The sequence below is a fragment of the Chelonia mydas genome, chromosome 15, assembly GCF_015237465.2.
Source record: "Chelonia mydas isolate rCheMyd1 chromosome 15, rCheMyd1.pri.v2, whole genome shotgun sequence".
NCBI classification, from domain to species: Eukaryota; Metazoa; Chordata; order Testudines; family Cheloniidae; genus Chelonia; species Chelonia mydas.
This window is the reverse complement of record NC_057856.1, coordinates 23,155,258-23,171,143: the sequence shown is the minus strand read 5'-3', so window position 1 is coordinate 23,171,143 and position 15,886 is coordinate 23,155,258. Positions and strand designations below refer to the sequence as shown.

The window sequence follows — 15,886 nt, the reverse complement described above, 5'->3', positions numbered from 1 at the left end:
GTCGCTTCCTCCCCTCAGCAAACTCAATACACCAAGGAACGTTAACGTCAAACTGACAAGGATTAAAGAGCTTGTAGTGTGGGTTAGCAACAGCTGTGCTGGTGGCAGTGTAGTACCTGCTATGACGATCCCCCAACATCTCGTAAAACCCAAATCAGGCCAGGAGAGACCACTTTCCAAATAAGTGGCTTGGTTAACAGTTTATGAAAGGCGGAGAGTGACTGGAATTACTTCAGTGCTGCTTATTATTATTTATTTAAAATAAATTGCCAGGAAACTAGGATACCTACTTTGAAGAGATTTTGGCCCTGATTCAGCATTCAGATCCATAGATGCACAAAGTCCCATTGATGTTCAACTGCAGGATTCAGGCCAATAATTATAAGAAAATACACACTTGCATATTTATGCTTCTCTGTTATGACTGAAAGGCAAAAGACCAACTCTTTTAAAAAACTGCCTTTTAATAGGATGGGGCTCTTAATGCATCAAGTGGAAACAGAAGTTCCATTGCGACCCCTTTTTTTCCCCAGAAAGAGTTGGGACAAGCAGTATCCTCTCATGTAAATACAATTATCATGTTTAATCCAGTGAAGAGTGGCTGTAGGATTGGCCTTTTCATCAGCAGATTGCAAACTGATGAAAAATGAACCTTTTGATTTTAAATTGCAGATAAAAGTCAAACATACAAAGCATTTGAGAAGATGCAAAACAACCGATCATCCCCCATGCTTCCAAATCTGGCTAATTGCTTTCAGCCCCATTTTACCACTATGGAACAAGTCAGTACTCAAACAATATCTAATGGCAGTGTATCTAAACTACAGCAATGGACTGCAGAATCCCTTAGAATACTGAGTTTTACTTAATCATATGATGGGACTCAGTAATTCCCAGCATTACCTAAGGAAGATGACACAACAGCTCAAGAGTAATCAGCAGTTTTGGTCCCAGCAAGAATATTTTTCTCCTTCCGATGACCATGGATCAAGAGATGGCCATCTTGTCTTCTTCCTAAAAGATCAGATGTAGATCCATAAGCAATTTACCTAGGTAAAAGTAAAATTCTATTTCAATCGCTTTTGCTTTCCCTTTATCAGTATTGTTTATATATTTGTATTACCATAGTGTCTAGGAGCTCAAGTCATAGACTAGGATCCTATTGTGATCACGACTTTAAAATCTCCTGTGTCCCAGTAACAGCATTTCAGTATCTCAAGTGCTTGAATACTCACTGTATTTGTTTTACTCCGTTTCCCCCCCTCTCTCCACAGAAACCTCATAAAACCGTTGTTACTTAGGAGTCTATGTGGCAGAGCAGTGCCAAATGGCACTCCATGGCCGAGTGAGAATAAAATTCACAGCCTCCTCCAGAATCACAGTATCCTGTCACATAAGCAAACACTGAATCCCCATTCGTTGTTAGCAATATAGGGCCCTGCCACACACCTGGGCAATTCTGATTCCATTCATAGAGGGACTGATACACATGCACGCTAGCCAGTTCAAGACAACATTTTTGTAGCCAGTAGTAACTTTTGGCACAGAAAGGCACATGGTTTACAAGGATACAGAGAGAGACAAGGGTGTTTAGCCAGAGTTTTCATTGTACATAGCAGCTTGATGGCCATTTTATTTCTACATGTGTCTGATTGCTACAACTAAGTGTTTATATTTCAGGAGTGCTGATTGTTCAGGTGGCTGCAGCTGTGTTTAAAGTGGTTTCACTTCAAACAAGAACAGTTTGTTCTCACTTTATTTTTTTTAATGTAAAAGTGGGTTCTGTGCTGAAAATGTACCAAAAGATGACCATTATTTATAGCAACGGCTGTAAGATAACAGTGTTATTACACGCCGCTAACGTCTCTTCTAAACCAGCAGTTATATTAATGCCATATTTTATCATAGAATATCAGGGTTGGAAGGGACCTCAGGAGGTCATCTAGTCCAACCCCCTGCTCAAAGCAGGACCAATCCCCCACTAAATCATCCCAGCCAGGGCTTTGTCAGGCCTGACCTTAAAAACCTCTAAGGAAGTAGATTCCACCACCTCCCGAGGTAACCCATTCCAGTGCTTCACCACCGTCCTAGTGAAAAAGTTTTTTTCCTAATATCCAGGTTAAACCTCCCCCACTGCAACTTGAGACCATTACTCCTTGTTCTGTTATGACTCTGGAAGTTGTAGAAGATACTGCATTGGTGGCCTTTTAAATAGAAAATAATTGAATTATTCAAACTCAATAGGTTCAATTCCTGGCCAATGCAATACTTAGTGTCCACATGTCAGATGTTAGTCACGTCTCTTGATATACAACTGGAAGGCAATAAGACACTACAGTGATCAGGGCTGTATAAACCCTATAATAAAACAGCATAAGTCCTGTGTGTGTTCAGTTGTACTTGAAGCTCAGTGCATTATCAAGTGCTGTTCTTCACCTGTTTGTAACACACACATGCGGTCAAGGGGACGCTGAAATTAAGTGAAATTAAATTTACTCTTCAAAACACCCTCCCAAGGCTTTTGATTAAAATCAAAATTTAACTGAAATCCATGGAATTAACGGAACCTTCTTGAATTTTTTTTAAAAATGCCAAAATAGTGAACGTGGGGGTTAGTTTCAAGTTTTGGCGTCACTGACAAGGAACAAGTGTGGGCTTTTGCAGAACAGCTTCTTAAAAAGGTGCACATAAAACCATCACACTGATAGGAGTCAGGTGCGAGCTTGGTGGAATGAGCCATTTAATCTCTCTTTCCAATAGCTGCTTAAATCTAATCTATTATACAATCCCACTTCTCCATCCCTATACTCGCCATCCCATGAACTGAGGTCGTGTGTCTTGTCTAGTGTTAAGTCTATCCTGAAATGCAGCCTACACAGATGCACGGCTGCATCAACGCATAACCCCATTAAGTTCAAAGGGAATGCAGGTGGGCATGGCCTGGGATGGTGTGGATCACAATGTATGAGCGGGGCCTTTCAGATTACAAGCACTTTATCATAGGGAACACGCTACACTCCATGTGTTTGTAAAACCCGGTATAAATTTAGGGCACTCTATAAATGCCTTACATTAAAATGAAAGAATTAGCCATGCAGAAGCAGAATATCCATTATTATTTTACCAAGAAACAGCAAAACTGCTATAGCCAAATTGTCCAGTAGCTAGACAGATTGTTAGGAATCATTGGAGCTATTCCTATGCCAATAACTCAATGAATGACCCTGGGCAAGTCACTTGAGTCCAGCTTTTTTTCAAACCAGTATTTAGGTTTTACTACACTCAGCATGGCCCTATCCCATGCAATTCTGCCTCATTTAGTGAGGGGACAGCAGGATTTTGCCCCTATAAAAAAAAACCTAATGCAAGGTGACTTAAAAAGCAAAGACTTCTACCTTTGCCTAAAATATCTTAAAAGATTCCGCTGCTAATAAGAAGTTAGTGGAATGAAATTTGGAAGGATCTGTGAAAGGTTCAGTTCATTTACTAATAAAAATTCCCTCTGAGGGATGGGAAATATTCATTTTAATTCCATCTCTACACTAACATGCTTAAAGCAGACACGTACTAATTAGAGATTCTTTTCCCTTAGCTTTGTTGTATAGTTTTTCTATATTAATGGACTGAGAAGCCAGTAGAACCATTCATCATCAGTGCTCCTGATAAATATTTAAATCGAATATTCAGAGGGTTCAATAGCTCCTCTACTCTAAATACAAGGATCATTCAAATGCTGAAGCTGGTGGTATAATTGGGTCCTCCAGCCTGCTGGACAATATTTCAGCTGAGCATGAAGTGACAGAAAACCTCACTTAATAAATAGCATAAAGGCTCTTGTGAGAAGCTGTGAAAGTTTTATACAACTCTTATTGGCAGGCTTGCTGCAGTAGGTAATAATAATACCTTGCACTTAAAGTGCTTTACAGACATAATTTAACTTGGCTATACCTTGTGAGCTAGTTAAGTATTATTGGACCCATTTAAAAGATGGTTGCTCAGATGCACACAGAGCTTGAGTCAAATTTTCAAAGTGCCGGAGTGATTAGGCTTCTAAGTCCCATTTTCAAAAGTGACAGGCTCCTAAGTGACTTACAATAACATTTTCAGAAGTGACCAAGGCCCAGATTTGAAAAGGTATTTAGGCATTGCTGCACTTCCTCTTTGTGTTTTCACTCTCTCTCTCTCTCTCTCTCTCTCTCTCTCTCCGCATTTGAGATGCTCAGTGACACTCTTTGTGCAGGCACATCATTCCACTTAACGGAGCTCCTCATTAATTCACTGGTAGGGGTCAAGCCAGGTATCTGTGACTATATTTCTGTCCCCCGCACCTTCTATCCTCTTATTTATTATTTGGTTCCCATAACATTCAGCAGAAGTGCTATCACTCAGTTGTCCTTATCATGTGGAAAATGAAAAGTGCATCTGAGATGAAACAAACACCTTCAAGCCATTTAGAATTTGAGAAATATTTATGTTGGAGGAGGAGATCACCTGCATTTGTTTCCAATGATGAGCTAATGGGAGGGCAGGCCAAATATTTCAGGCTTAGCATGAAGTGCCGATTATTTTATGCTTCCATTCTACTAGTGTGAAAAATAATTGACTGGGGCCCTAGATCCATAAAACAACAACAAGCATTTATGATGCAGAAAACAAGATTATATAGGTAGAATTAAGATGGGATTTAGCTTCAGTTCCCTGGTGAGTTTCCCAGGAGTTTCGGATCCATGAACTTTCTTAACACCCGCCAGTGTGCTGAGGAGCTTGAAGAGTTTAAATGATCCCAAATTGATGGACACGAGATGTTCACGGAATAAAATAATGTATCTGTTTTATGACATTGTGGGGTGCAATCCAGACCAGTGAGGGGCTGTGTCACCCTTGCCCTGCAATCTTGAGTGCCTCACAATGCTTTGCTGCTGTAGCTGCCAAACTGGGCTCCTCACAAGCAGCCAAACAGCATGCAGGTCACACCCTGAGTGTCTGTGCATAGCCACAGCCCTGGTCCTGCAACTCTGACCCAGCAACCTGTCACCAACACACCAGCCACACACTGGCTTCCAGCAGCCTTGGTATCTACTTGCAGGGTAACCCCCAACACACACTTAGTTCCAGTTCCTCCCCCATTCAGTTCACAACACTGGATAGATTTTGATTAAAGAATCAAACACGTTTATTTAGCTACAAAGAGATAGATTTTAAGTGACTACAAGTAGAAGGCATTAAAGTCAGAAATGGTCACAAGAAAAATAAAGATAAAATGCTTCCTAAGACTGCTAAAGTAACCAAGTCTAGTTTAAGGTGAAATTCTTACCACTGGGTCCCAATAACACTGCCAACTAACTCTCAGGCCAGGATCTGCTCCCAAAGTACAACAGTTGTTTCATTTGTTTTCTTAGGTGAAAGACAGAGAGCTAGGGAGTGATAACTTGGGGTGTTTTGCCCCTCATTTTTATAGTTTAGTCACCCTTGAAATGCATTTTCCTGAGGGTTACCCCCAGACAGGGGTGAGCGCAAAGGGGGCGGGGGGAAGCAGCAGCATGGCCCCCCAATCAGTGGGGGCACAGAACTTCTCCTTGGCTGGGGCCGGAAGAGCGAGCTCTTCCAGCCCCATGCTGGGGTGGAGACGACAGCTCCTCCAGCCCTGGGGCTGAAGCTGAAGGGGGAGATCCAGCTTCTCCAGCTGCCAAGGGAGACTGAGCTCAACTGGCCCTAGGGGTGGCGCGGGGGGATATGGAAGAACCAGGTCCTCCAGAGCCACGGAGGGGAGAGCCAGCTTCTCTGGCCATGGGGGGCACCAAAAGTGCCCCTCCAAAAATGGCCACATTTTTATTCCTGTGCATACCCCTTCCCCCAGATAAAATTCATTCCTACTGTGAGGACAGAGACAAGGAGTCTGGTGGTGGTAGAGGTCCCATGCTGTTGGCTGCTAAGAGGCAGATCTGTTTATTCTTGTCCCCTTCCTTGCCAAAGAATGGCCAATTGAAAGGATAGGTGATTGCCCATCAGCTTTGATGACACCTGGCTAGAGGCACCAGCTTGTCCTTAGTTTCTGAGAAACAGTGTTACCCACTTCCCAGTCTTGTCTGGAAAACATAATTCCGTCATGATTTCAGTTTATGTTCATAGCTTTACATATAATGTTGCTACATACATTTCACCAGGATATTATTGACCACCAAGTTATTAGATTTCAAGTGATACCTCACCAGGTGTATTTTGTAGAAAGATTACTACAATGGTGTGTAGGGGGTGTGAATACAGAGGTGCATTCGGTCACACATAGACTACAACCTTTTGGTGGGCAGAGACCATCTTTTTGTTCAGTTTGTACAGAGCCTAGCACAATGAAGTCTGTGACTGGGGCTCCGAGGTGCTACCACAATACAAATAACTCACATTAACAAATCAATAATCACACACATGCTCCAGCTAATTTAAGGTCTGATCCAAAGTCTACTAAGTCAATGGGAAAACTCCCACCTATTTCAGTGGGTTTGGAATCAGGCCCCTAATGGATGAGTTTTTCCCCCAAAGGAACCTAACAGAGTTTGGTGCCTAAATCCTACTGAAATTCCTTTTACCTCTATTGAAAAATCCCAGCATATGTGTGCCCTCCAGTTCAACTTCACTTCAATGAATCCTTCACTGTATTTCCACAATATTTCCCTTCTCCATCAGATCTCTGGACATTTTTTAATGTATTTTTTTACTGTAACGAATTAGATTTCTTTTATTTCCCCATACGCTTACTGGCTCTAGATGGGGCTGAATTGGAAAGAAAAAAAAATTCAGTACATTAAAAGAGGAATGGGAAGTATTCTAATGATTACTTCTCTGTCCAGGGTTTTATGGTGCTTTCATGGCCCTTAATGGGCCATTTTATCATGAAATGTAAGGAACTCGTATTAAATTGTTGACCTAATTTTTGATACTTTGCTACAAAAGCTCCCTGCCCCTTAAGATAACAAGCTGTCCGCTGACATGGGTTGGAAGAATAATACGCTGAACAACAGCCAGCCTAAGCTCTTTGTCTGGCTGACAGACTATCAGCTATAGGGGAGACTGAGTATGCCAGCACAAATAGAGTGAAGGCAAGCATAATTAAATCTGTAGCACCTAGTTTTGAACGCACTGAAAAAAAGGAGACAATTGAGGGGAAAAGCTGAGCGAGAAAGAGTCAGTTATATGAGAGACAGGCCAGTGAAGCGTAAAGTTTGGACCTGGATTTGGCTGAATCCTCAGAGGTCAGGGCGTTCCAGTCCAGCGTTTTGGTTGACTCATTATTGAGACAGGAGCTAACAGCAAAATCTGGATCATGCCGAAGTGGCCCAGGGTTCAGAGAACTGGGGGAGGGGGCAGCATGACCCTACTGGTGGGCATCAGCTGGTGAGAAAATAAAAAACGGGGAGAACGGAGAAAAAGTAAAGAATAGGAACCACCTCCTTCTAGCCACTTTAAAAACATGTTTATTATTGAAAAACCGATTCACTTCCTCCCCAACAGGAAGTGCAGGATTTGGCCGTCTTGTCTAAGGATTTTAGGGGTTGTTTGTTAATTTGCTACAACCATATTGCTATGCTAATACTTATTCCAGTGCTAAGTGGCCATAGTTCAGAATCATTTCCAATAGCTTGAGAGTTAAGTGATAGAGCATGGTTTCAGAGTAGCAGCCGTGTTAGTCTGTATTCGCAAAAAGAAAAGGAGTACTAGTGGCACCTTAGAGACTAACAAATTTATTTGAGCATAAGCTTTCGTGAGCTACAGCTCACTTCATCGGATGCAAAGCTTATGCTCAAATAAATCTGTTAGTCTCTAAGGTGCCACAAGTACTTCTGTTCTTTTTGCGTGATAGAGCATGTCGTTGCGCTGGCCTTTAACTTCTACAGACATATCTCAGGCTTAAATGTGTAATGAGTTTGTTGGACTCAGAACCAGGCTCCATTCCAGTGAACACCTTCAAAACGACAACAGTCCTTACCACAGCTGTCAGGTTTTGTTTTGTGTTCTTTGCAGGTCAGAGAGATAAAGTGTGCTGGCAAAGAGGTGTATTGAAGCTTACATTATTCCTTGCTTGACCATGGGCTAGCTTTCCTTCATTTTCAAAGCACTACAATGCAACACATTTAACCAAAACCCCAAACTATGTATTTGAAGCCATTCTGGGAACTCTGCAGAATGCATCCATGGTTCCTTATAAACCAGTCACTTAAGGCCAAATTTTCAAGTGCTCACTTATAGGTGTACTGTCCCAAGGGATCAGAGAGTGATACAGAGTCCAAACAACAGAGTGGCCCTGGGATCCGCCAGGAGACACACTGGACTCTGCATTCCAGGGGTCAATGAGCAAACAACAGGCTGCTCGGCATCCAAAGTTAGCACTGGATTTCCTGGGGAAAAAAAAGCTCAGATCCCATTTTATCACCTAAATAAGGAGGAGATGGCCTAAAGAACTCAGTACTCAACATGCTGAGCTTCTGGGAAGTTTGGTCACATAGGCCCTGATTCTAAATAACCTTGGCATGTGCTTAACTTCACGGACTGGGTGTCGTGCCACTGCATGCAACGGGCACAGCTAAGTATGTGCACGCACCCTTCTGGTATCAGGGCCTTATTTTGGTGCCTAAAATGAGCTCTTGAAAATACGGCCCCCTTGTATTCTAGCTGAACCACTGATTTCCTAGAATTAATTATTTGATTAATTCTTGGTAGGCTGTAAGTGCCCCTTGAAGACTTGCAAGAAGTAAGTAAACACTGAATAATAGATTATTTGAATTACGTTTCACAGTGTTTTCAATTTGGAATCTTTTAAGCCAAAGTGCTAAATGTAAACAAGCTGCTGAACAAGAAATTGCTGAGGCAATGTATCTGTTAAGCCTCTCACAGGCATTCTGATCAACTATGGAGAGGCTTTCGAGTTCAGTCTATCTCGCAGGAAAGCAGGAAAGTAGGAAAAGGAAAAGGAAAAGGAAAAGGAGAGAGCACAGACATTCTTACTGGGCAGAGTAAGCAAAAACGGGAAGCACTTACATTCAGGGTTTTTTATACATTATTTAGTTGTATTTATTTAATGATTGCTCAATTCAGCGACTATAACATTCTTTAATAACTAATAATAAGCCAGGAGGTTCAGTGTCTTCAGAGGGGGAGGAAAATGTGTCTTGACATGTGGCCTTTGAAAGCAATGGGGAAAAAAGGGGAAAGCAGAGGATCCTAGGGGAGAAGAAACATGTAACCAAATATATTAGTGATTTATCATGATGATAAATACTTTATACCTGCTTTTACCTCTGTGTACTATAGCTCACTAGCTACCATACGCGACCTTCCACTAAGGAGATGCTACAACACATTACATCTGGTCAATAAGTTGTGAATAAGCTAGAAAAATTTACTCTGTATTAATTATCTGTATTAGGTTAGTGTCTACAGACTCAACTGAGATTGGGACCCCACTGCGCTCGGCACAATACAAACACATGGCAAGAGACAACAAACCTGTCCAAATAAGAACTGCACTAAACAGACAAGACAGAAGAAGGGTGAAAGATTGGCGGGGAACGGTGAAGTGATCTGTCATATTTAACAGCACTTGAGTGGCAGAGTCAGGAATGGCACGCAGGTCTCCTGAGTCCCAGCCCAGTGCTCTAGCCAATGGACCATCCTGCCTCTCCTTACAAAGGCTGTGTGTTTTCCTAATAATAAAAGCCATTGGTTCCTCTGGAGCTTTGCTTTCCATTCTGACCTTATTAAGCAAATAGCAGTGAGTTCATAAGCTTTTCCAAGGCAGCCCGTGGGGACTCATGAGCCGGAGTTTAGAATCTTGGGTAAACAGCTCTCTGCAGCTCTGACCTGAACTTAACTCATTAACTCCAATGCCTCGTGTAGCTGGGCTTAACACAAAGCCTCCAACAGCCCTAACAACTCAGTAGATTACCCACATCTACTTGGAATGATCACTGAACTTCGCAGTGATGTGGTGGGAAGCTTTGTTCCCTATCCAGAGGGGGAGAAGGGAAGAATCTCTAGTGCTTTACTGATTATAGTCATATACTATTTTATTTAATAGCTAAATATTTTTACAGCATGATTTAATACAAGGAGACAAGAAACATGTATATATTTAGAAAAGAGATTAGTAGCTGACAAGCTCCATCATATCATGGCTTAATTTCTGTAACTGCGATGCCGTTCCCATTTTAATGTCCCGAAAGGTGATTATTGCACACTGACAGACGATGGATAGGGTTCCCAAGTTAAAGTACTTGGAATGTCTGTCATTCCGCAGCAGCTCAAAGCTTTTATCCAGCCTACAATGCAAGAATGTTAAAAATGACCCCCCCCCCCCACCCCCGTCACAGCCTAATTCTCCACCGCTGCGGCATTCAAAGGGCTGTCATGTTGGAGGAGGTTTGTTTTGAAGCTTATACAATGGCTGATAGCGTGCCTGAAGGAAGGCAAATAGCTCTGAACTCCCTCGGCTTCCTCTGAATTCCTTCCACTTCAAGAGTGAATTGAATCCCTTTTCTTTCCTCTACCCTCTCCCATTGTGGTTTATGCTATGTGACTAGCCATGGCTTGATGGGACCATGCTATGAGCGTACAGATTTACGGGTTGGGGGGGGGGTTGACAAGCCCCAAAATGCAGACATCCAACTATAATCAATGTCTCACATGGTTCAAATTCATCACTGTAATAAAAGAGAGGGAAGCAGTGTGGACTAATGGACAGTGAACTGGACTGGGACTCAGGAGACCTGGGTTTATTCCTGGCTCTGCCACTGGCTGCTGGGTGATCTGGGGCAAGCCGTAGCCGCTTCTTGTGCCTCAGTTTCCCTGTCTGTAAAATGGGGATAATGGTACTGCTCTCCTTTGTAAGGCACCTGGAGATTTCTCAAATCTCAAATATAATGTCTTTTCTGCTATTACACCTCACTCTAATTAGTGCTACTTGCCTGAGAGGCAGGGAACATGGGTTCTGAAGCTACCTAGCGCTCTCATTGTCTGCTTGAGGAGAGAGACTCAGTGTGCCACATTCAACAGCAATACAGCAGTTTAAGCTGCATGTAGGGCGCACATTACACTTTTAAGTTAAAACCATATAACTTTTGGTCATTCAGTTCCTAGAGAGGACCAGGACATGTTGTATGGGAGACAACATCAGAGACCTTTGCGATGGGAGGTTAGAGAGGTCATTCTCTGCACCACAACATTCCCGGTTTATTAGTGGAGCTAGCACCGATTTGATTCTGTTCTAGTTGCAACAGAACTGAGCGAGATTTCCATAGTGAACAATATTACCAACCTCAGACAGTCAGGACCCCAAAAATCATGGTATAAGGTAAAAAAAAAAAAAATCTAGACAGACAAAGAAAATTGTTGGGTTATTTTCTTGCTTGGTTTCTGAGCCTTTCGGCTATACTCTGTTCCCACTGTCAAGCTTTTCCCCACAGCCAGAAGTTCTACACACTTTTGTTTTTTTTAAATGAAAGCTGAGATTCCTAGCTCCAGGTGCTGCAGCTTAAAGAAAAGCAGTAAATATTGCAAGAGTTGGCAACGCTGCTGAGGGAACTAATGGAGGGGGAAGCAAAAAAAGCCACTCACAGAAAGTTATAAGAGAAGACAGAACACCCTTAATTCAATTTATGTGCACTATACCCCAAGTTTCAGCGTAGCAGCCGTGTTAGTCTGTATTCGCAAAAAGAAAAGGGGGACTTGTGGCACCTTAGAGACTAACCAATTTATTTGAGCATAAGCTTTCATGAGCTACAGCTCACTTCATCCGATGCATCCGATGAAGTGAACTGTACCCCAGCACTCCCACAGGTTAATTCTTCATTGCCATGAGCAGCGGTAGCTCCCACTGTAGTCAATACAAGTTCCTTTCACTTAAAAAATGGGGCTGAATTTAGTCCCAAGAGAAAACCACAGTGATGCAAGTTGCAGAGAACCTCAGCTTTCAGCCGCTCAAGCTATGTAATTCAGAGGCAGCTGGAACTGAGAGACTAAATGAAGCAGATCTTTGTCAAACACCTTGTTGGAGGGAGTAAGGAACACCACACAAGGTACGTCAGCTTGTCCCTTGCACCCTCTCATGGCACATCTGTTTTCTGACCAATTTGTACCTGATGTATCATTTTCACCACCCCCACCCTCTTGACAATGAATGGATGGGTTGATCCCTCCAAATGATGAGTCCATTACTACGGGCTATTTCATATTTACTGTGATTGCATTTTCTGTCCATCTTCTGTTCAAAAGCAAGAGCTAAGTCTAAAGCCATAGGCCCTGCATTAGCAACAGATTTTGTAGCAGTTTCAGTTCCCCTTTCCTAGGAATGGGCCAGAAGGAGAAGACCGAGGAGCCTAGTTGCTCCTGAAGGACAACTTCCCAGCTGAGAATTGGAGGTGTGGAGCTGTACTGTGCTGTGCTCTGCCACACCACCTCCTCAGTCCTTTCCACCTTTGATATACCCCTTCCCATCTGCAGCGAGAACTGAGGCAGGAGCTACCTCTGCTAGCTATATACCAGCTGAGACCTTCCCCTGCCTGAGGAATTCTCAGCTAGCCACCTATGGCCAGATTCCAGATCCTCTGGCCACTCGCATGATGTACTGTAGGGAAGCCAATTTGAAGAGGAGAATCTGGCTCTCAGGCTGCAATGAAGCTGTGCGACAGTTTTGAAAAAACTTCTTCTCTGTGTGCTCTTGGGGAGCCCAGGAGCTTTCCGGTTTTATGATGAAGCCGTGTGAACTTTGCATTATCTGCATTCTGCTTGAGTTTAGCTTGGAGTTCTGGCTTGACTCAAATGGCAGCATTTCACACAGCTGTAATGTTAAATACCAAAACTGATATATTTGTTAATATTCACACATTGCATTCAGAGACACACACAAAGACCAACCCCACTGCATTGCCAATTCCATACAGGAAAAACAGCTTTTCACAATGAAATGACCCTAATCCACCCTCCCGGCCAAATCCTGAATTCTCAGTTTGTGAAACTGTCATTTCACGCACCAAAGCCATAAGCCATGTTCAGGGTTGGGGTGTCAAACCCAACCCCTACAGCCTGGAACCAAATCAAGTGTTTGCAGGAAACTCACTGAAGCAAAACTCCTGAGAGCTGACATAGCTCCAGGTTTGAGCAGTGAGCCAGCGGAAAGTGAGTTATACGAGCTAAGTGCTTCCCGTGAATGACACCTTTGAATCTTCCCTCTCTAAGGTACTTGTACAGCCCAATTACCATGGTATCCGAACACCACATAATCTTCAGTGTATTTATCCTCACAATACTCCTGTGAGGTTCTATTATCCCCACTGAGGCACAGAGACACTAAGTAGCTTGCCCAATGTCACACAGGAAGTCCATGGCAGAAGGAAGACTTGAGGGTCAAGTCCCTAAAATCCTAAACTAGGGTCCTAGCCCACTGGCCCAGCCTTCCTCTCCAAAGCAGTGGATCTCGTATAGCAGTCTATGGATCGCTGGTGCTGAACAAAGGGAGTGGGCCAGGAACTACTGCTTGGTCACAAGCTGCTGAGTCCTCCCCTTCTCCCACTAACCGGCATTACAAGACAGTTAATTAACTAAACATCTTTGTGGTATCAGGTTTCCAAGTATCAGTATTAAAATCTGAACCACGATATACAGCTTTGTTTTTTTTTAATTCTGAAGCTCACCACATCAAGCCTCTCCTCCAGTCTGAGGAATCTGTGACGTGGCGAAAGGAAAGGTAAACCAGAGTACCCACCAAAACAAAAGACAACATATCATCCCTCCATTTGGAGTGACCCCTGACCCTTTGTATTTCTTTGCAGCTGATTAATATTTATGTCAAATGCCACTTCAATTAAAAACCTAGTGGAATTAATTGGATGAGAAAACAACTGCATCGCGGCAGATAGCAAATGAAAATCAAAAGTGCTTTGTCTTTTCGTGTGTGTTTGTTGTCACAGGCATAATTAAGGCAGCTACAGATTTAGTGCAGGGATGTACCCCCTAAAGTGCTTCCAAACTAATAACCCTTTGAAAAGGTAGCAGAACTACACAAGGGAATCAGATTTGATTTAAGATGATTTAAGATGATTGCTGGCTCATGCACTCATTAAGACAGCCTGCTCTACAACAAAAAGCCACAGTGTCACCATCCCATCTGTGTTCACAGAATTACCTCTGGTTTGATTATTCTACCCCCAAGTCATAGGGCTGCATAAGTGGACCTCGTGCCTTGACCTTGAAATATTAGATGATTAGGAGACTGGGGACAGAAAGCTACTCTAACAACACTGCCAGCTATCCTGCAGTCACACAGCTATGTGGAAGGGTATCGAATGCAGGCGTGCAGCCAAGGATTTAAAATTCAGTTTTGTTTTTTTGCCACCCGTCTTTTTGAAGATCCTTCTCAGATTTCAGTTAACAATTTATTCTCCATATTGCACAGGCTGATTCATGTGTGTGTGAGAGGGAAAGAAAATCAAGTGTCATCAGAATGGAGGGAGAATTAAAGCCCTTGCTACATGATTTCATATTATGTAGATCTTGGCTAGACTTCAGTGGGTTCTTGTTCTCGTGAGTTTTCCTTCAGATCACGTATTACGCACAAGTCTCAACTAGAGCTGGAAAAACAACATTAAAGTAAGTCAAGAGACTTGAATCTTCACTCTTCCTTAAATGCAACTTGAGCAGGAGAAGTAGTTCGGGAAACATGCCCTGCACTTTGCCCCCCTGAGAAATCCTGGCCCCATTCAAGGCAATGGGAGATTTGCCATTGACTTAGCTCAGGACAGGATTTCACTTGTGGAGTCTTGCACAATTAGAAGACAGAGACAGTCCTAGTACAATTGCTGCAATAGCACCACCCCTACCCACTGCTACTGTTGTGATCCAATAGGCTCCGATAGACCAGTCCCTACTGACCTTCAGTACATCCACCAGCTCCCCTCCTTGCAATCAAAGCAACGCAAACAGATTAGCAGCTAAACCCAAACACAGTCATCTCATCAGGCTTCATATTTTGCTACGACCTTGAAGCTCAGACCAGGTTCATCCAAAAGGCTCCCAAACCTGGGCCCAGTTTTGAGTGAACCTGAAATCATTTAGAGAGCTGAGCCAAATTCACACAAACCTGGTGGTCTTGTCTAGATTTGGGTGTGAGCCAGAACTCCAAATTGGGTCAAACCAGGACCAGGAATTTGAACACTCCTGAATTTTGTTCACCCAACAGACTGGGTCTGAAACAGTCATTAGCTGGGCATTTCAGCCAGTGGATTCACATAGTGCGTTTACCCATTTGCCTGACCTCCCATCTTTCCCCTGCCCCACTCTAACATCCTCCACGGTAAGAACAGCTGCAGAACATGGGGCTCACTGGGGATGCAAAGAGCACCTGGAAAAGCCTCCAAGATCTGTCCTCCTGCAGGCAGTTCTATTGCTTTTGAGCCTTGTGCACCCACACAAGATGTTGGGAGGTTGGATTTGCCTCAGTCGTTCTGCTTTGCTTTGCCTTAGTGTAACGGATGCAGAAGAATTGACACACACTAACTGTTAAGTGTATACAGCCTCATTTTTTCAAATACAAGTTAAATATAAAGACAGAAATTGCTTGTTGTGGATCTTAATGTCACCACTATATTTAGATAATGGCTTATCAAAGATATTTTGTTTGAAAGACAGTCTTGAGAATTTTCTCCCACAGTGAACCGACCCGCTTGCACAGGGGACTATGTAGAAATAAACAAACATCAGTGTGTTCAAACACATGAAAATAAAGATGCAATTAAAACTTTGCAGTTAAAGAGAACTGCCAGCACATTTCATTTCTTTGCAATTTTTCATTTACATCCCCATCAATGCATTGCTTGATTAAACCGAATTTGGGCTATAAAAC

At 42.9% G+C, this 15,886-nt stretch overlaps 1 long non-coding RNA gene across 2 annotated transcripts in view; it reads right to left on the bottom strand.

Moving 5' to 3' along the window:
- Window positions 1-246: 246 nt before the first annotated feature.
- The window catches only part of LOC119563780, an 84,742-nt gene continuing 69,102 nt past the window's right edge, over window positions 247-15,886 (bottom strand). For both annotated transcript variants that reach the window (XR_006286010.1, XR_006286009.1), the window contains one exon: window positions 247-1,014. This is a non-coding gene — a long non-coding RNA (uncharacterized LOC119563780). The remainder of the gene's footprint in view (window positions 1,015-15,886) is intronic.